Below are 22656 nucleotides of genomic sequence, written 5' to 3' on the forward strand. Positions count from 1 at the left end.
TCATAAGGAACCTGATATTTGGGGACCAGGAAGGTGTAGGCCCTGCACTTCCGAGCCCTCACGGATTGTGCCAGGGCAGCATTTCCCCAGTGAAATCCCCCACACTGGGAAGAAGGGGAGGACCCAAAAGAAGTGCAGGGTCTGCTATAAAAGAGGGATCCGCCGGGACACTACGTACCAGTGCGAGACCTGCCCCACTCAGCCGGGACTGTGCATCCCAAGTTTTAAAATTTATCACACATCCCTGCAATTTTTATTTGATCCATCTTAGCCTCCGTGTATCACATCACATGTCACTGTTTTTTCTTAGTTAATTTTATCCCCACCCTATTTTATTAGAATCTGTGCCCTAGTGTGCCACCTATTATTTTTCTTTTTACCCCAAAACCATTCCAGCAAAATATGTGGTACAGTGTGCTGCAAATTATTTTCATTGTACCCCAAAACCATTCCAGCAAAATATGTGGTACAGTGTGCCGCAATTTTTTTTCATTGTACCGCAAAACTATTTATTTGGTAGTGTGCCACAAATTATTTTCTTCATATCCTTCCATTCGGAGACCTGAAGTGCGCCAGCAGAGCACTAAATGACCACCTATGGGGGGTTTTCTTAATCAGGAGAAATTGGGCTTCAAATGTTGGGGTCCATTTCCACCTATTACCTCTTGTATGAAAGTAAAATTGGGGGTAACCCCATCATTTTAGTGTTAAAAATCAAATTTACCATTTTCATTTCCAACTTCAACACAAAGTCGTCAAACACCTGTGAGGAGTTAAGTCTCATTATACCCCTTGATACGTTCCTTGAGGGGTCTAGTTTCCAAAATATTATGCCATGTGTTTTTTTTTTTTTGCTGTTCTGGCACCCTGGGGACATGCTTAATGCAACATGCCCCCCAAAACAATTTCAAAAAGGCCTGTAGTGCACCAGCAGAGCACTTAACATCCACCTATGGGGTGTTTTCTGAATCGGGAGAAATTGGGCTTCAAATTTTGGGGGGTATTTTCTGCTATTACCCTTTTTAAAAATGTTAAATTTTTTAAAAACCAAGCATTTTAGGATTTTTTTTTTACATATACAAAAGTCGTGAAACCCCTGTGGAGTATTAAGGTTCACTTTACCCCTTGTTACGTTCTCCAAGGGGTCTAGTTTCCAAAATGTCTAGTTCCAAAATTTGCTTTCAAAAAGCCAAATGTGACTCCTTCTCTTCTGAGACCTGTAGTGCTCCAGCAGAACACTTTTCACCCCCATATGGGGTTTTTTCTGAATTGGGAGAAATTGGGATTCAAATTGTAGGGGGTATTTTCTGCTTTAACCCTTTTTAAAAATGTAAAATTTTGGGGAAACCAAGCATTTTAGGTAAAAAAAAAAATACTTTTTTTTACATATGCAAAAGTTGTGAAACCCCTGTGGGGTATTAAGGTTCACTTTACCCCTTGTCACGTTTCCCAAGGGGTCTAGTTTCCAAAATGGTATGCCATGTGTTTTTTTTTGCTGTCCTGTCACCATAGGGGCTTCCTAAATGCGGCATGCCCCAGAGCAAAATTTGCTTTCAAAAAGCCAAATTTGACTCCTTCTCTTCTGAGACCAGTAGTGCTCCAGCAGAACACTTTTCACCCCCATATGGTTTTTTTTCTGAATCAGGAGAAATTGGGATTCAAATTGTAGGGGGTATTTTCTGCTTTAACCCTTTGTAAAAATGTAAAATTTTTGGGAAACCAAGCATTTTAGGTAATTTTATTATTTTTTTTACATATACAAAAGTCGTGAAACCAGTTTCCAAAATGTGATGCTGTGTGTTTTTTTTTTTTTTTGCTGTCCTGGCACCATAGGGGCTTCCTAAATGCGGCATACCCCCAGAGCAAAATTTGCTTCCAAAAAGCCAAATGTGACTACTCCTCTTCTGAGACCTTTAGTGGGCCAGCAGAGCACTTTTCACCTCCATATGGGGTGTTTTCTGAATTTGGAGAAATTGGGCTTCAAATTTTGGGGGGTATTTTCTGCTTTAACCCTTTGTAAAAATGTAAAATTTTTGGGAAACCATGAAATTTTAGGTAATTTTTTTTTTTTTTACATATGCAAAAGTCGTGAAACCCCTGTGGGGTATTAAGGTTCACTTTACCCCTTGTTACGTTCCCCAAGGGGTCTAGTTTCCAAAATGGGATGCTGTTTTTTTTTTTTGCTGTACTGGCACCATAGGGGCTTCCTAAATGGGGCATGCCCCCAGAGCTAAATTTGCTTCCAAAAAGCCAAATGTGACTCCTTCTCTTCTAAGACCTGTAATGCGCCAGCAGAGCACTTTTCAACCCCATATGGGGTGTTTTCTGAATCTGGACAAATTGGGCTTCTAATTTTAGGGAGAATTTTCTGCTTTAACCCTTTGTAAAAAATGTCAAATTTTTGGGAAACCAAGCATTTTAGGTAATTTTTTTTTTTACATATGCAAAAGTCACGAAACCCCTGTGGGGTATTAAGGTTCATTTTACCCCTTGTTACGTTCCCCAAGGGGTCTAATTTCCGAAATGGGATGCCATGTGGTTTTCTTTTTGCTGTTTTGACACCCTAGGGGCTTCCCAAAAACCATTTCAGAAAAATGTTCTCTCCAAAATCCCCTTGTCGCTCCTTCCCTTCTGAGCCCTCTACTGCGCCCACCGAACACTTTACATAGACATATGAGGTATGTGCTTACTCGAGAGAAATTGGGCTACAAACACAAGTAAAAAATTTCTCATTTTATCACTTGGAAAAATTCAAAAATTGGGTCTACAAGAACATGCAAGTGTAAAAAATGAAGACTTAGAATTTTCTCCTTCCCTTGGCTGCTATTCCTGTAAAACACCTAAAGGGTTAAAACGCTGACTGAATGTCATTTTGAATACTTTGAGGGGTGTAGTTTTTGTAATGGGGTCATTTATGGGGTATTTCTAATATGAAGACCCTTCAAATCCACTGACCCTTCAAATCCACTTCAAAACTGAACTGGTCCCTGAAAAATGAGTTTGAAAATTTTGTGAAAAATTGGAAAATTGCTGCTGAAATTTTAAGTTATCACAAAATTTTACCACTATGTTAAAGTAGTATATGTCATGAAAAAACTATCTTGGAATCAGAATAATAAGTAAAAGCATTCCAAAGTTATTAATGTTTAAAGTGAAAGTGGTCAGATTTGCAAAAAAATCCTGCGTCCTTAAGGTGAAAATGAGCTGTGTCCTTAAGGGGTTAATGAAAATTTATGGGGCAACACCAGCATGTTGGTGCAAAAAATTTACATTAGCATGCTGGTGTAGACCCCAACTTTACATTGTCATAAGGGGTAAAAGGAGAAAAGGCCACCAAACATTTGAAGCGCAATTTCTCCAGAGTACGGAGATACCCCATATGTGGCCCTAAACTGTTGCCTTGAAATACGACAGGACTCTAAAGTGAGAGAGCGCCATGCACATTTGAGGCCTAAATTAGGGATTTTCATAAGGGTGTACCTGGATGTAAGCGTTACACTTGCCTCCGCCACCAAAAATACTGTACATCAGTTTTCCGCAGAGTGCCTCCAGCTGTTGCAAAACTCCCAACATGCCTGGACAGTCAATGGCTCTCTGGCAATACTGGGAGTTGTCATTTTGCAACAGCTGGAGGCTCCGTTTTGGAAAAACTGACGTACAAGACATTTTTTTTTTTTATTCGGGGGGGGGGGGGGCGACATTGTAAGGGTGTAGTGCATATGTAGTGTTTTTATTTATTTAGTACTCTTCATTCAGGGTTAGTGTAGTGTAGTTTAGTGTTATTAGTGTACATTCCCACGGGCGGAGGTTTACAGTGTGTTACTAGTTGCAGCGGAAAATTTTCCGCATCTCTAACTTGGAGTGGGAAACCTGCTGTAAACCCCCACCCATGTGAATGTACCCTGTACGCCCGTGGGAATTTTGGTCCCCGCCGCGCGGCTGGCAGGTACCTGACAGCTCCGATCATCCCTATTTTCCAGACTATCGGATCATCAGAGAGCCGATCAGCCCAGAAGAGCGGCAAATTGCCGATCTGAATTGATCGCCGATTTGGTGCGATTGCCAACATGGGGGGGAGGGGGGCTCAGGACCCCCCCCCCCCCCCCCCCCCCCCAGGCATTTGCACAGGATGCCTGCTGAATGATTTCAGCAAGCATCCCGGTCAGGTACCTGCCAGCCGCGCGGCGGGTACCGAAATTCCCACGGGCGTACAGGTATGCCCTTGGTCCTTAAGTACCAGGGAGCAAGGGAGTACCTGTATGCCCTTCCTCCTCAAGAGGTTAAAGTATATATTAATGTCCAAGATGTCCGGTTTAAAGGTTGTTGGACGTTCAAAGCAACATGACTTTCTTTAGTTCAGGGTATTGATCCAGTGAGATGTCAGTGTCTGAGCAGAGTTGGACACCACCCATCATCATTTTAGACACATGTTCTTTGGTGGTTAAAAAGATCCGAAAGGGAAAGAACACAGTATTTTTTAACAAGTGGTGCTGAAGTGAATGGTTTAAGAAGGCAATGTTTGGCAATTATGGGAAAAACAAGACATTAAAATAAGAAAATATGTCAGCATAGATTTTTTTTGTTTTTTTCTACTTCTTTGGACTTGTAGAATGCATTACTTTATGCAGAATGCAGAAGTTTGTAAATTGTATTTCTGGATGGATCGAATTGTTTGGGTTTAATTCTCAGAGATCTTTCCATCTCTATAGAATCAACGTCCTTTGGGTCCAAGAGTTAAAAAAAATATTTCTGTGAGATCTTTGCTTATAGCTTCTGCTAATAGCAACTCCAGAAGACCTTTTATTCTTCATATTATTTCTCCTGTCACTGTTTTTATGATCTTCTATGATGCAATAGACATTCTTATAGTGGCCCTTTTTGGCCCGTTCACATGCCACTACTTCAGAATTATTCCAGGATATCAGAATGTCCATTCTAAATATCTAAAGTCAGAGTCCACTCTGTTGCCTATATGTTTCAGGTCTTTTTTGATTGAAGATAAGTCATTGGCATTGGAAATGCCAATGGAAATGACTTGAAAAAGGACCTAGAGACTGGCAAATGGTCCCTGAACTCAGTTTCACTTTGTGACTTTGTGCCTGTAAATCAAAGTGATCTAGGAAGGACAAGTACAAGTGAGAGGACATGGAAGCTTTCTGATGCTTCAGTGTGTTCTCTTTTTTTTTTTTTTTTTTAGATATTTTTATTTTAATTACAAAAATACATTGTACAAATCCGATAAAACAACATCACCATTGTACAAATCCGATAAAACAACATCACCAATCGGAAGAAAAGCAGAAGCCATAGAAGCCAAATTAATACTTGTTTACATAGTATGTCTAATCAACATCCCCCCCCCATCCCCCCCACCCCCCCAACCCACTGGCACCGAGAAGAGCAAAGAGAAAGAAAAAAATTAAAAAAAATTAAAAATTAAAAAAATAAAAGGGGGGAAGAGCTTTTTAAATCTACCATAAATTCAGTGTGTTCTCTTTAATAAATGTGTGTGGGTGATTGGCAGAGTTAGATTTCTGGTTTCCAATTTTCTCCATAGCCCCCGGAAATCAGATGTGGAGGGTCCAGTGACATGACCAGTAAAGGTGAAACAAAGATTGTAGATCTAAATGCAGATAGAAAAATCCATCCAGAAAAATTTGAGATTTTTCCCTGTTTGAGTAAGAAGGTACAAGGCCTTAGTGGTTGAAAAAATAATGTCTTCATCTCTTGGTACAGCCACTAGATGGCAATATATACCAGCCAACAGTTCCTCCATAGAACTACTGAGTAAGAAGGGCAAATATAAAAAGCCACTTAGCTGTCTGTCCTGTATGAAGTTTTTAAACATAGAAGCAGGGCCCAAATCACTAAAAAATATGCACTTTGCGGCCCTTCAGTTACGTTTTCTGTCTCTTAACATCCTGGTGGCTGAAAGGTTTTTGAGCCCCACATTTAGGTGCATGCCTCTAGTCTCTTTACTCCAGGAGTGGTCTTGAAAGCACACACACCAACATATCATTTATGCATACCTTCTTGGGCTCACAGATATATTTTTTGGGAAGCAGGGAGATGAGGAAGTGGAAAGTAAAGTTACTGAGGAGATGTTGTTGTGCCCTGAGCTGCTGATGACCACAGAGGAGCCCACACTATTCAGTAGAAAGACAACATGAGCACAGCCTACCCCACCAGCAGAACTGTAGTAGTGTAGTGCAGGGGGCCGGCATGTGCAGTGGCCTGCTTGAAAGTACTTGGTGGCAGTAGCTGTCAGATGTCTGGTAGATTATCCCAGTGGCTAGATACAAACAGCAAGTTACAGTCAATCCAACAGGAAGACATTGCAGGGGACCAGTTGCCGACCTGAAGAATGCTCCATTCAGGATGCAGTCAGCACTCCAGCCTGGTGTGCTTTTGGAGGAGGAAGGCCACCTGGTCTAGAGGGTTATAATTAATTATAAATAAATAGCAATGATACAGATAATAAACATAAAAAGACCTAAAAATTGCTTATGAAATGAAAGATAGGGTAGGGTTATTATAACATTAAAGGGCACTACAGCGGTGTTGACTGTTTTAAGCACTGCTGTAGTGCCCTACGATGTTACATCAACTCAACCCAATCCTTCATTTTAGAAAGGATTTTTATGTCTATTTATGTTTATATCAAATACAAATTACATTTTAAAGACCCCAGCTACCTATACATGTATCCTCACAAATAGATATGTATATATTTATAATGTTATTCTTCTCTCATTTTTATTTATATTTAGTATTCTTTTATTTAATTATTTTATTACTCAGAAATCAGCCTTTGCTGAGCTTGTGTTCTGTAAAGCACTAATAATTCTGAGTAATGAAGTTCAAAACAAATCATGTGACAATCAGTAGCTCCGCCCACTAAACACAAATTTTCATATGAAAAGAGGGAGATTTAATTTCATTAAAACTAACAAAATATTAAGTTTGCTCTGGAAAGTATATAATAATAAAATCCGTTTTAGGCTGGGTTTAATCTTGGCATTTTTTTTTTTTTTTGAGCCAAAGCCAAGCCAGAAGTGTATTCGGAAGGAACGGGAAATATAAAGGAAGGATTAATACTTCTCCTTCCTACTGGATCCACTTCTGGATTTGACCATCAAAAACCATTACATTGGATCACTACATTGGCTGTCATGTGATATGTATGATAGTGTTGAAGGATCGCCTATTGGTTTTCAGTCCCTTGGTGCATGATAGGGGCAGTAATCAATTGGATTTGGTGTGTATGGCCATGTTAGATTGTTGCCTATTGGCTAGTTATTCACGTCTTGCATGGTGAGTTGCAGTTTTTTTTTTTTTTTTTGGTTTATGTCTGTATGACATTGTCAGTTCACTACCTACTGACTGTTAATGTACCTGATGCATGATGGGGGCAGTGTTCTATTAGCTTGGGTATGTATGATAGTGTCAGGTTGATAGTGTCTATTGGCTCTTCATTTACCTGGTGCATGGTTGAGGCAGTTTGGATATGTTGATGGATATGCTTGTTTATTGGATAGATATACGTGCACTATTCTATTGGCTAAAATAATAAACACATGGCATTAAATTGGGTGCCATTTAATTGTTTAACTCATGGGGATCCCCTTAGCATCTATGTATTTCTGATTGGCAGCTCAGAGAACTGCTTCACATCACAAAGAAAGGACTTAAAAGTCCAAATGCCTTCATAGCAACCTGAAAATTGCCACTGAACTTGAGTGTACCTGTGATTTTACGCATCTTAATGAAGGTCAGGTTGAAAGGTCAGGCTGGGGGCTGTTTGGGATGAGCTGTTTTATTTTTTTTTATTTTTATTTTTTTTTCTATAGATAATTGCCCTTGACCCCTGATGAGGTTCCCTTTGGAATAAGATATGTTTGGGGAGATGCTTTTAATTTTTTTTTAAAAATCCGATGTCACCAGTGTTGTTGGGAGACTGCAGCTACCCCTTCTTCTACTTATTGCAATGTGGTCTTCACTGTCATTCCAAGGTACTCCCATGTATGGGACAATGTAGACTTCCAGCAGTTCATACATTCCATCAATGTATGGTTATTCCTTACCGCCACTGAGGATCTACGTTGTTTTTAAATTCTGGCTCACATGTATAGGTATTTCACACTTTGTATTATTTACTTTTAATACATGGCAATAAAAATTAAATTTTAAGGTGGGATTGTGAGTATAGTTTTTTTTTGGGCCATGTGTGCCTTTTTGTATTTGTAGGCAGAGATATCAGCACTGTTCATCGCTGCCAGTCCCAGTGGTTTCTAGAGAAAGAAAGGAAGGCGCCTCATGTGCGGGATCAGTAGATCTTGCAGGTGGGGGTAGGGGACGGTGATTCCCAAGCCGCTTACCGAAGTTGGTTGTGCGCCCACACACAACAAGGTTAAGAGCAGAAGAGATATGGAAGAAGGTCCACTGCAGCCCTCCTGGGTGAGAGTAGAATCAAAAACGAATGACGAATGGTGCATAGTGATCCATTCTGTACTGCAAGTGAAATTAGACATCACATACCAAGTCTATGGTGTCAAACAGTGTCTACACAAACCATTAGAAAACGCTTACATGACATTAATCACTTAAGGACCAAAGGCGTACCTGTACTGGGCCGGCTTGACCCCCCCCCCGTGTGATTGTACAGGGTACATTCACATGGGCGGGTTTACGGTGAGGTTACTGCTTCAAGTTTGAGCTGTGACAAATTTTCCATCGCAGAGCGAACTCCTAGCGGGAAACTCACCGTAACCCCCCCCCCCCCCAGTGCGAATATACCATAAAAACACTACACTAACACATAACAAAGGGTAAAACACTACATATACACCCCCTTACACTGCCCCCCCCCCCCAATAAAGATGAAAAACTTATCATGTGCCAGCTGTTGCAAAACAACAACTCCCAGCGTTTACGGACAGCCACTGACTGTCCAGGCATGCTTGGCGTTTAGTAACATCTTAAGGCACCCTGTTTGGGAATCACTGGTGTAGAATACCCCTATGTCCACTCCTTTGCAATCCCTAATTTAGTCCTCAAATGCGCATGGCGCTCTCCGGAGCCCTGTCGTTTTTCTCCTTTTCTACACCAGCCTGTTAGTGTTAAAGTAACATGCTAGTGTTGCCCCATACTTTTTATTTTCACAAGAGGTAAAAGGAAAAAATGACCCCCAAAATTTGTAACGCAATTTCTGCTGGGAACGGAAATACCCCATATGTAGGCGTACAATGCTCTACGGGCACACAACAAGGCTCAGGAGTGAGAGCGCACTATGCACATTTGAGGCCTAAATTGGTGATTTGCACAGTTTTGGCTCATTTTACAGTGGTTCTGACCACATATGACCCCATTTTGGACACTACACCCCTCACAGAACGTAACAAGGGGTATAGTGAGCCTTAACACCCCACAGGCGTTTGACAAATTGTCGTTAAAGTTGGATGGGAAAATGAAAAAAAAATTTTTTTACTAAAATGCTGGTGTTTTTTCATTTGCACAGCCCACTGTTCCAAAGATCTGTGAAACGCCAGTGAGGTGTAAATGCTCACTGCACCACTTATTAAATTCTGTGAGGGTTTTAGTTTCCAAAATGGGGTCACATGTGTGGGGGTCCACTGTTCTGGCACCATGGGGCGATTTGTAAGCATGGCCCCCGATTTCCATTCCAAACAAATTATCTCTCCAAAAGCTCAATGGCGCTCCTCCTCTTCTGAGCATTGTAGTGCATCAGCAAAGCACTTGATGTCTACACATGGGGTATTTCCATGTGTAGAAATGGAGTTACAAAGTTTGGGGAGCATTTTCTCCCATTACCCCTTGTAAAAATGTAAAATTTTGGGAAAAACCAGCATTTTAGTGAATTTTTGTTTTTCATTTACACATCCGAATTTAACAAAAAGTTTTCGAACACCTGTGGGGTGTTAAGGCTTACTATACCCCTTGTTACGTTCCTTGAGGGGTGTTGTTTCCAAAATAGTATGCCATGTGGAGATTTTTTTTTGCTGTTCTGGCACCATAGGGGTTTACTAAATGCGACATGCCCCCCAAAAGCCATTTAAGCAAAATGTTCTTTCCAAAAGCCAAATATGACTCCTTCCTTTCTGAGCATTGTAGTTCACCCACAGAGCATTTTATGTCCTAACATGGGGTATTTCCATACTCAGAAGAGATGGGGTTACAAATTTTGGGAGGCATTTTCTCCCATTACCCTGTCACAGGAGCTGTTTTTGAACATGGCAACGGCAAGCCACATTTTACTTGTACTACTGTGAGTAGTCATTTTGGCCTTAATATGCTACCATGGCCTACAGCGTCTCAGCACTTCTCTCATTTGTCGGCAATTGCAAAGCTGGCCACCAACAGCAGATCTTCATGATTCATGTGCCCTAGTGCATTTAACATGGCTAATAGCAGGCCAAGGCATATAAAAACATGTATTTCTGCTCCAGACACTTATATTAGATACTGAATAAAAAAAATGCGTTTTAATATTTTGTTTCCATTTATTATTATTTGCACATCATTAAGCTATCAATCTTGTCATTCCATAATTCCACAACTTTTATTTGTTGCATGTACAATATATACTGTGGCAGCTAGCATTAGTTTGCTAGCAGAAAATAATTATTGATTAGTATTAAAGGGGTACTCCGCCCCTAGACATCTTATCCCCTATCCAAAGGATAGGGGATAAGATGTCAGATCGCCGGGGTCCCCGGGGATCGCTGCTGCAGCACCCCGCTATCATTACTGCGCAGAGCGAGATCACTCGGCATGTATTGACTGGCAATACAGGGGCCGGAGCATCGTTACGTCATTGCTCCGCCCCTCGTGACGTCACAGTCCACCCCATCAATAGTGTTGAGCGGCATAGGCCATATTCGAATTTGCAAATATATGGACGAATATTCGTCATATATTCGCCAATATTCGCATATTCGTGATATCCTCGTTTTATTTTTGCACATGTGAAAGTTCGCGAATGCGAAAATTTACATATGCGAAAATTTGCATATACAAAAATTAGCATAAGCGAAAATTCGCATATGCGAAAATTAGCGTATGTAAATGTTCGCATATGCGAAAATTTGAACGCCAGTCTCACACAGTAGTATTAGAGACTTCTTTACACCACACAAGCTGGAAGCAGAGAGGGGTGATCACTGTGATGTGTACTGTGAAAAAAAAACAACAAAAAAATGAATATTCGTAATTACGAATATATAGTGCTATATTCGCGAATATTCGGGAATATGTGATATTCGCGAATAAAATTTGCTTTGCGAATATTGGCGAGCAACACTACCCGTCAATACAAGTCTATGAGAGGGGGTGTGGCGGTCATCACGCCCCCTGTCATAGACTTGCATTAAGGGGACGGGCCGTGATGTCACGCTGCTCCAGCCCCTGTATCGCCCGTCATTACGCACAGAGCGAACTCGCGCTGTGCAGTAATCATGGCGGGGTGCTGCAGCAGCGATCCCGGGGCTCCCCAGCAGCGGGACCGCGGCGATCTAACATCTTATCCCCTATCCTTTGGATAGGGGATACGATGCCAGGGGTGGAGTACACCTTTAAGGCTTTATTCACACAAGCAAAAGAACAAGCTATAAGTCCTACCGTTAAACTCTAAATTATTCTTGGATCAACTCATGACTTTATTTACCAATACACTTGAATGAAATATAGTGCTTATGGAATGTTCACATGGTTAGGATTTGTCATCGGCAAATTGGCTGTGTTTACCCATACATATTAGCACCACTGAGGTTCAATGAAAACAATTCATTGCTTTTTATTTCTACAACCCAGATGGATAATAAACAAAATACATATGTATATAAAATCTGCTGTGTAGAAATCATTCTACATGGATGTAAAATAAAATGGCACAAGAAAACAAAATTGTTCTTTCTTTATGTAGGTTGGAAATATTTAAGTCAATCCACATAAAGCCACAATGTGTGAACATGGTCTAAAAATATAACACTTTTTACCTCAAATGTTGACTATGAAGTATTGCTAAAAGAATACATAAAAATGGAGCAATTGTCTAGTTAAAATGTGTGTATTTTTTGTTTTTACTATAAGCATTATACAGTCACACCACAAGGGAGTGCTGTTTAACTACATAAATCCCTTGGCTTCTATTTTATTAGATATTTATCTACCGCTGGCTACATTAAACCTGTGATGCTTTGCAATGTGAGTTCATTTCAGTAGAAAAAGAAATATATTTTCAACTGAAGGATCAACTTGAAATTAAACATTTAAACAATCTGCTTTTATAAGTAAATGCATTTCTGTAATTTTTTATGTTACATTGTATTGCCGAGCTATATGTATATATATATATATATATATATATATATATATATATATATATATATATATATATATATATATATACCGTATTTATCGGCGTATAACACGCACTTTTTAGGCTTAAATTTTTAGCCTAAAGTCTGTGTGCGTGTTATACGCCGATACACCCCCAGGAAAGGCAGGGGGAGAGAGGCCGTCGCTGCCCGCTTCTCTCCCCCTGCCTTTCCTGGGCTCTAGAGCGCTGCTGTCGGCCCTTTTCACCCCCTGGTTATCGGCGCCGCTGCCCGTTCTGTCCCCCTGACTATCGGTGCCGGCGCCGATAGCCAGGGAGAGAGAAGCGGCGCCGACAGCCAGGGGGAGAGAAGGGGCAGCGGCACCCATTGCCGGCGCCGCTGCCCCGTTGCCTCCCCCCATCCCCGGTGGCATAATTACCTGAGTCGGGTCCGCGCTGCTCCAGGCCTCCGTCGTGCGTCCCCGGCGTCATTGCTATGCGCTGAACGGTGCGGCGCATGACGTCAGAGCGCCGCGCCGTGCATAGCAACGACGCTGGGGACGCACGACGGAGGCCTGGAGCAGCGCGGACCCGACTCAGGTAATTATGCCACCGGGGATGGGGGGAGGCAACGGGGCAGCGGCGCCGGCAATGGGTGCACCTGCCCCTTCTCTCCCCCTGGCTGTCGGCGCCGCTTCTCTCCCCCTGGCTATCGGCGCCGGCACCGATAGTCAGGGGGACAGAACGGGCAGCGGCGCCGATAACCAGGGGGTGAAAAGGGCCGACAGCAGTGCTCTAGACCCCAGGAAAGACAGGGGGAGAGAAGCGGGCAGCGACGGCCTCTCTCCCCCTGCCTTTCCTGGGTGTATATCGGGGTATACACGCGCACACACGCACCCTCATTTTATCATGGATATTTGGGTAAAAAACTTTTTTTACCCAAATATCCTTGGTAAAATGAGGGTGCGTGTTACAGGCCGGTGCGTGGTATACCCCGATAAATACGGTATATATATATATATATATATATATATATATATATACAAAAAAAGAGGATTGCAGCAGCACACATTGGTCAAAAAAATTGAGGCTCTTAGCGCACTTTTTGATCAAAACGTGTCCCCCATCCACCACGGGGAGGTGGCCTCATTTACGATGGGAACCTAGCACAAATTCTGAGCCTAACACTCAACTATCCACTCACCTCTGCTGGGCATATAGCCTCTGACTGGGTGACATGCTGGATCCATTTAAAACTCCACCTGTGAGAAAGGGGGAGGGGTGCACAGCTAAAGAGGGTGCCATTTCCCCCTGAATTGTACATACAAGAAAAAAGAAAGATAGCCAGTATATATATATATATATATATATATATATATATATATATATATATACGGATGAGTATTAGCCTCAGGGCGAGGCCACCACTCCTGGTGTAACGGAGCTTCAGAAGGCCATTAAGCACTCCGCGGGCATTCTGGGTAGGGGAAAATGCAAAGCAGCTCATTACATCACCTTTTCAGGTAATGTTCCCTGGTATCAGCTTAGCTCCTGTTAAGGAATATAAAAAGCCTCTTGCTTCTCGGCCTTTTGGCTAAGATCAAGTGTAGTATCTGTTCTTATCAGTTTTAATGCCGGTGGCAAGCTACGCCGGTATGGGGCTGGTGGGGATGGGTGCTGCATGGAGGATGCAGGTGTACCGGGGCTTTCCGGGGCTGGTTCTGAGGAATCAGCTCGACGGTTGCCCCGATGTGACCTGTTCCCTCAGGGTCTCGCCATGAGGCTGAGAGGGTCTAGAGCTGAGGTACTTTTGTGCCTCGGGGAGTGGTGACCCCGAGGTGCCGAAACTCACTGGGAGTATTGGCTCACTGAGTTGAAGCACGGGCACTATAATCTCTTCACCTTGTGGCACTCACCTCTTGATTCCCGGCCTTCTGGCTAGGATCAGAGAAATTTTTATAGCTCTGGATGGATATCCGGGCAGTATATCTGCACACATTCACTTATTTATTACTTTTTGTCTCACTGTGTCACTTTTTGCGTGTTGTGTGTTCACAGGATTTGTCAGGATGCGGTAGCCCTTCTGGGTGTCCCTCCCGGCGGAGGTGTGTGTGGCCATTAGGTTCCGCACCTACCTGCAAACACCCCGGGTACTCCTGCTTTGGCAGGGTACCTACCGTTATTGGCTCTGCGGGCAGATACCTTGGCTAACGCCAAGGGGGATGCCGGGAGCATTTGTGGTCCCCTAGTAGCTTCGGCGAAAAGGGACATCGAACCTGGAACCTCGCAGGTACCTTTTGGTCCGGAGGCGAAGGGTAAGGTTTGTTGGGCGGCCTCTCTCCTATCGGAGAAGGGCTTGCGATAGACCGCATCCTTTGTGCACGTTTTTTTAGTGTAACACGTTTGCACTTTTTCTTGCACTTTGGGTGAATCGAGAGCACGTTCCTCGGCTTTAAAAAAAAAAAAAAAAAAAAAAAAACACGAAACAGCTGTCTGCACAGTTCTCTGCAGACAAAAGGCAGACAACAGGCATGTGCGAAGAAGTGGGACTTCAGGAAAATGCAGCGCGAGCTGCGGTCCCTGCAGGACCTGCTCCAGTGTGGCTGGGACGTCAGGGAGGAGCTGGAGGAGACCAAAAAGAGCTTGAAAAGGCACTTTGAGGAGGAATCCAAGGGAATCATCTTTCGTTCCAAGGTGGAAAACCTGGAGAAGGGTGAGAAGTGTAACTCTTTCTTTTTAAGGAAGCCTCATGATGGCCACACGCCCCTGACTGAGCTACAAGATGAGACCGGACACATGAGGTGGAGCAAGGAGGAGGTGATGGGGGTCTTCTCCGACTTCTACAGCAACCTCTATGCCCCCAAGTTATCCGATCCCGAAGCCGCCGAGAGGTTCCTGTCAGGTATCACTAACGTTGTTGATCCCGCAGGTGTGGCGGCTATGGACGATCCCTTGATGCTGGGGGAGCTGCTCTCTGCCGCTAAATCTTTAAACCTGGGCTCTATGTAGCGCTGGGTGACCTGATCTGTCCGGACCTGTTGGAGGTGTACGAGGAGATGGTGGTGGGGGGCAGAATGCCTGCGTCGTTGAGGGAAGGGATGATCACGATCTTGTATAAGCGAAAGGACGAGAGATGTGACCTGAAAAACTGGCAGCCCATCTCTCTCCTGAATGTGGACTACAAGATCCTCGCCAAGGTGCTGGCCAACAGGCTGAAATCTGTCATCGGGCAGATCGTCCATCCGGACCAGACCTGCGGCATTCCTGGTCGCAGGATTGCTGACAGCCTTGCCCTTGTGAGAGACACGGTCTATTACATCCAGGACCGTCGTGCCCGCGCCGCCCTGGTCAGTTTAGATCAGGAGAAGGCGTTTGACCGTGTCTCACACGCTTTCATGGGCAGTGCTTTGCGCAGGCTAGGTCTGGGGAAGATGTTTTGCTCTTATGTTAACGTCATGTATTTTGATATTTACAGTACGGTGTTGGTGAACGGCTGGAAGACTGACCAATTTTCTATCTTTTCAGGGGTTAGACAAGGCTGCCCTCTTTCACCTCTTCTTTTTGTTTATGTTATAGAGCTCTTCGCTGAGACTATCCGGCAGAATGGAGAGATCAGAGGGATCACCGCACCATGACCAGATCGCTACGAGGTCAAGTGCTCGCTCTACATGGACGACGTGACTGTCTTCTGCGCTGACCAGCGTTCGGTGACTGCACTCGTCCAGACCTGCGGGGACTTCGGCAGAGCTTCGGGGGAAAAGTCAACTGCGGGAAGTCGGAAGCCATGCTCTTCGGGGAGTGGCACCTGGCTTCTTCCGCCCCCATTCCCTTTACTGTTAAGCCGGACTTCATTCAAATTCTTAAAGTCTGGTTCGGGAAGGAAGGAGCACCCCTCAAGTCTTGGCAAGACGGAGTAGGAAAGATGAACTCTAAGATCGGACTGTGGAGCTCCAGAAAGCTCTCTATTGAAGGCAAGGTACTTGTCCTGCGGAGTGAAGTTTTGCCTGTGCACCAGTATACCGCACAGGCCTGGCCTCCCCATACCACCGTTTGCAAGGCCATCACCCAGACAGTGTTTTGCTTCATCTGGGGCAAAATGGACAGAGTCAAGAGGACTGTGATGTACAAGTAGCCCCGCAAGGGTGGGAAGGAAATACCCGATATCCCCACTCTGCTGAGGGCCTCCTTTGCATGTATCAGCATGCTGTGGACTCTTGTTGAAAAGACTGGCTCAGCGGGCAGGTCCATGTCTCGCTTGTTTCTCATGCCCCTTTGGAGACAGCTGGGCTGGGACAAGTGGTACAGCTTCATCCCTTACAACTGGAACGCTCCCTGGTTCTATGGGGATGTTGTCTGGTTTGTGAGGGAGCACCAGCTGGAAGGACTGAAACCCGACCTATAGAAGCCGAAGACAATCTACAAGCTCATCCGAGCTAAGGACTTGACTGAGCTGGTTCCGGGACTCCCCGCAGCCACTGCAGAGACAGTTTGGACTAATGTGGCCTCAAAGCGGCTTACCAATGGACACATGGACTTGTCGTGGATGGCCGTCAAGGGAGGACTCTCTCTCAGGTCGTTCATGCATGCCCGCAACCTGTGCACAACCCGGTACTGCCCTCGGTGCCCCTATGTGGAGGAAACATCCTTGCACGTGTTTTGGCAGTGCTCTTTTGCACAGGGTCTGTTGGATGCCCTGGAACATGAACTCAGAGACTCTGTACCCAGGAACTGCCTATCGTACCATTCGGTGCTTTACGGTCTGTTCCCTGGGACCCACGATGTGGAGGCCATCCAGGAGGCCTGACGCCTTATGAACTGTTTTAAGGACGCAGTGTGGCTTGCCAGGAACCGCCTCGTGATCAACAAGGAGAACATGTCCGTCCGGGACTGCCGCAGGTTCATCAAGAGCCTACTTAGAGACTATTCCATCTTTGACAGCCCAGCCGTCGATGAGGAAGAAGAGGAGTGAAGACCCCTCTCCTTCTCCCATGTCTCCTTGAAGATACAGCCCAGCAGTCTGGCCCTGTGATCCGATCCCTCCCCACCCCCACCACCACATAGTCGCTTATACCCCCCACGCCCCCGCCCCGATCACAGATTGTATTGTTTTGTTATTAGATCTCTTGTGCTTTTCCATTACAGGATTGAGCAGAGTGTTAGAGTAGCATGATGTGCGATGTATAGCTTAGGGAACCTTTGCTGTGTATTGTACTGTCATGCTTTGTGTAATTGTAATTTGTTGTATGACTTGTAATGACTGAACAAATAATAAAGCTCCTTCAATAAACCATGAAACAGCTGTCTGCAGATGGGTAGAAACTTCCCTTTTGGGGAGTAGTCTGGCTTGGCATAAAATCCCGATCAGATTTTTATGTTCCTTAACAGGAGCTAAGCTGATACCAGGGAACATTGTCTGAAAAGGTGATGTAATGAGCTGCTTTGCATATTCTCCTACCCAGAATGCCCGCGGAGTGCTTAATGGCATTCTGAAGCTCCGTTACACCAGTAGTGGTGGCCTCGCCCTGAGGCAAATACTCATCCCCTTTAGCTGCTCTGCTAGTTTTCGCAAAATTTTTTAATTTTTACAAGGGATAATAGGACAAAATATCCCCCAAAATTTGTAACCCCATCTCTTCTGAGTATGGAAATACCCCAAGTGTGAATGTCAAGTGCTCTGCTGGTGCACTACAATGCTCAGAATAGAAGGAGTCACATTTGGCTTTTGAAAAGCAAATTTTGCTGAAATGGTTTTTGGAGGGCATGTCGCAGTTAGGAAGCCCCTATGGTGCCAGAACAGCAACAAAAAAAAAACACATGGCATACTATTTTAGAATCTACACCCCTCAAGGAACACAACAAGGGGTACAGTGAGCCTTAACACCTCACAGGTGTTTGACGACTTTTTGCTAAAGTCGGATGTGTAAATGAAAAAAAAAAATTTCACTAAAATGCTGGTTTTCCCCCACATTTTATATTTTTACAAGGGGTAATAGGAGAAAATGACCCCCAAAATTTGTAACCCCATCTCTTCTGAGTATGAAAATACCCAATGTGTGGATGTCAAGTGCTCTGCTGGCGCACTACAATGCTCAGAAGAGAAGGAGCACCATTGAGCTTTTGAAGACAGAATTTGGTTGGAATAGAAGTCGGGGGCCATATGCGTTTACAAAGTCCCCCATGGTGCCAGAACAGTGGACCCCCCACCTGACCCCATTTTGGAAACTACACCCCTAACAGAATTTAATAAGGGGTGCAGTGAGTATTTACACCCCACTGGCGTTTGACAGATCTTTGGAACAGTGGGCTGTGCAAATGAAAAATTACATTTTTCATTTTCACGGACCACTGTTCCAAAAATCTGTCAGACACCTGTGGGGCGTAAATGCTCACTGCACCCCTTATTACATTACGTGAGGGGTTTCGGTTCCAAAATTGGGTCACATGTGGATATTTCTTTTTTTGCGTTTATGGCAGAACCACTGTAAAATCAGCCACCCCTATGCAAATCACCAATTTAGACTTCAAATGTACATAGTGCGCTCTCACTCCTGAGCCTTGTTGTGCGTCCGCAGAGCATTTTACGCCCACATATGGGGTATTTCCGTACTCAGGAGAAATTGTGTTACAAATTTTGGGGGTCTTTTTTTCCTTTTAACACTTGTGAAAATAAAAAGTAAAGGACAACACCAGCATGTTAGTGTAAATTTTTTTTTTTTACACTGACAGGCTGGTGTAGCCACCCAACTTTTCCTTTTCATAAGGGGTGAAAGGAGAAAAAAAAAAAAAAATTTGTAATGCAATTTCTCCCGAGTACAGAAATACCCCATATGTGGCCCTAAACTGTTTCCTTGAAATACGAAAGGGCTCTGAAGTGAGAGAGCGCCATGCGCATTTGAGGACTAAATTAGGGATTGCATAGGGGTGGACATAGGGCTATTCTACGCCAGTGATTCCCAAACAGGGTGCATCCAACAGCAAACTCCCAGCATGCCTGGACAGTCAGTGGCTGTCCGGAAATGCTGGGAGTTGTTGTTTTGCAACATACTTGAAGGAGGAAACTTACTGTAAACCTGTCCATGTGAATGTACCCTGTACGTTCACATGGGGGGCAAACCTCCAGCTGTTTCAAAACTACAACTCCCAGCATGTACTGACAGACCGTGCATGCTGGGAGTTGTAGTTTTGCAACAGCTGGAGGCACACTGGTTGGAAAACCTTCAGTTAGGTTCTGTTACCTAACTCAGTATTTTCCAACCAGTGTGCCTATAGCTGTTGCAAAACTACAACTCCCAGCATGTACTGATCACCCGGCATGCTGGGAGATCTAGTTATGCAACAGCTAGAGGTACGCAACTACTTTTCCCAGCATGCCGAGACAGCTGTTTCGGCATCCTGGGATTTGCAGTTTTGCAACATCTGGAGGGCTACAGATAGAGACCACTGCACTGTGATCTCCAAACTGTGGACCTCCAGATGTTGCAAAACTACAAATCCCAGCATGCACAGACAGCAAACTGCTGTGTGGGCATGCTAGGAGTTGTAGTTTTGCAAGATCTAGAGTGCTACGGTATAGAGATCACTGTGCAGTGGTCTCTAAACTGTAGACCTCCAGTTGTTGCAAAACTGCAAATCCCAGCATGCCCCGCAGCTGTCTGGGCATGCTGGGAGTTGTAGTTTTGCAACATCTGGAGGGCTACAGTCTCAGACTGTAGCCCTCTAGATGTTGCTAGGCAACTTACCGGCTTCCGTCAGATCCAGGGAGCCGTCCTCTTCTGCCGCACGACATCGCCGCCCGCGCCGATCACCGCCGCCCGTGCCGATCACCGCCACCGATCCCGTCCCGCAGCTTCCACCGACGGGTAAGTGGATCTTCGGCGTTCTGCCCCGCCTATTGTGAATTTTTGAAAGATGCGCCAAAATTGTGCCAAATGTACGGGAAAAAAGGGTGTAAACACTATAGTAAATGTGGGCCATAGTGCAGCCAGCCACCGTGCTCAGGATTATAGTCAAGTCCAAATAAACTCCAAAAATTAGAAGTGGTGAAAAGCAGCAATTTCATTTTGCCTGGGAATAGAGATGAGCGAATCGAAGCTGACAGACCCGAATTCGTTACGAAATTCAGGAAAAGTTTGATTCACAATGAATTTGAATATCACCACGATTTTATCACGTGAAACACTTCATTAAACTCCATTTACTGTGGTCCAGGCTCCAGGGCATCTAAAATGACGGATCCCCATGTCAGTACATGGGGCAAGGAACGCTGGGAAGTCGGGAAGGGAAGTAGGCGGGATGAACCTGAATCACATGCAGGATGCAGCCTATCAGCTGCCATTCACCCCTGTGATGTCACAGCCCTATATATTCGGCAGCCATATTCCGGCTCGTCATTTCATTCATTACGCTGCATACAGAAAGGACGGACACAGCTGTGTGTGTGTGTTACACAGAAAAGCTTTTTGCAGCAGCGTTTCACCTCCTAGTCACCTCAGCCTTCTGTTGGACACAGAGCACAGGGTTTTTGCACAGAAATTAAGTCTTACTGCAGTGATTAACCCCTCAGTCACTGTGAATACGATTGTATTACAGAGAGGGGCAGAAAGCTGTGTGTTGCCTCAGCTGCAGAAAGGTTTTCAGAGGAGGGAGAAATAATTTTTTAGGGCAAATCTGTGTCTTTGTTCCACAACAACTGGTCTGCTGGTTATTAGTGTTGCTCGCGAATATTCACAATGCAAATTTTAGTCACGAATATCGCATATTCGCGAATTCGCAAATATAGCACTATATATTCGAAATTACGAATATTCATTTTTTTTTTTCACAGTACACATCACAGTGATCATCCCTCTCTGCTTCCAGCTTGTGTGGTGTAAAGAAGGCTCTAATACTACTGTGTTAGACTGGCGTACGAATTTTTGCATATGCAAACTTTCGCTTATGTAAATTTTTGCATATGAAAATTGTTCGCATATGCAAATTTTTGCTTATGTTAATTTTGCATATTCAAATTTTTGCATATGTAAATTTTCGCATATGCGAAAATAAAATGTGAATATTACGCGAATTTGAATATGGCCTATGCCGCTCAACACTACTGGTTATACTAGTCTGTAGATGGTATAATCCATACCCAGCAGTCCATTCCTAATATTATTTGAGAGAGAGTCTTTTTGCAATTTTGGGTTTAGTACAAAGTAACTGTGTCTGCAGCATTGTTGTGTACTGCTGGTGTTGTGGGCAATTTTTTTTTTCTTTTAGTGTACTGTAGTGCATTTTTCTGCCCTCATAAGTGCATACCAAGTCCAGGTAAAAGCAATCACTGGCTGGTGTTTTACTAAAATACGTATTTTTAAGCATTCTGTAGCACATTTTTCTGCCCTTAGAAGTTCACACCACAAACCTACATCTATGTAGTGTACTATTTTGTACCTGTTAAACTCTTAAGGGCCTAGATACTGTGAAAGGCCAGGGGAAAGTATTCACCGGCTGGTGTATTACAAAAATACTTGTTTTTAAGCGTACTGTTGCGCTTTTTTCTGCCCTCAGAAACTCCAGGTAAAAGTACTCACTAGCTGATGTTGTACTCAGATACTCAGATGTACTCAGATAAGTGTACTGTGGCATATTTTTCTGCCCTCATAAGTGCATACCACATACCTACATCTAAGTAGTGTACTATTTTGTACCTGTTAATCTGTGAAGGGCCTATATACTGTGATAGGACAGCCAATAGTACACACTTGCTGCTGTCATCAAGAGCAGGCAGAGGTCACAGAAGAGTAAGGGAATGTGGAAGCCAGAGTCGCAGTGAGAGGTCTGAGCTCCTGGTGTCAGCTAGCACTCGTGTCTCGACCAGCAACCCAGCAGCCGTGATTGATCGGTTCACTCGGTCATCCACTTCATCCCAAGTGATATCTGTCACCCCAGTCAACAGTTGGTCGGTTCCTCAGACTCAACCCTCAGTTGGCATGGACCTCATTCTGCTGCTGCCACCTTCAAGCTCTCTAATTGTGCTGCTCTATGGTCTCCTCATGCTGATGCTGCAACCTCCAGGCTCTCTAATTGTGCCATCATATGGTCTCCTCATGCTGATGCTACCACCTCCATGCTCTGTCATTGTGCCACCATATGGTCTCCTCATGCTGATGTTATCACCTCCAGGCACTGTCATTGTGCCGCCATATGGTCTCCTCATTTTGATGCTGCAACCTCCAGGCTCTCTAATTGTACTATGGTCTCTATGGTCTCTTCATGCTGATGCTGCCACCTCCAGGCTCTCTAATTGTGCTGCTCTATGGTCTCCTCATGCTGATGCAACCACC

At 44.2% G+C, this 22656-nt stretch overlaps 1 pseudogene; it reads left to right on the forward strand.

Moving 5' to 3' along the window:
• Positions 1 to 13908: 13908 nt before the first annotated feature.
• Positions 13909 to 14017, forward strand: LOC130294755 (U2 spliceosomal RNA; annotated as a pseudogene).
• The last annotated feature ends 8639 nt before the right edge of the window (positions 14018 to 22656 follow it).

Source organism: Hyla sarda, chromosome 10 (genome assembly GCF_029499605.1).
Source record: "Hyla sarda isolate aHylSar1 chromosome 10, aHylSar1.hap1, whole genome shotgun sequence".
In the NCBI taxonomy this organism is placed as follows: Eukaryota; Metazoa; Chordata; class Amphibia; order Anura; family Hylidae; genus Hyla; species Hyla sarda.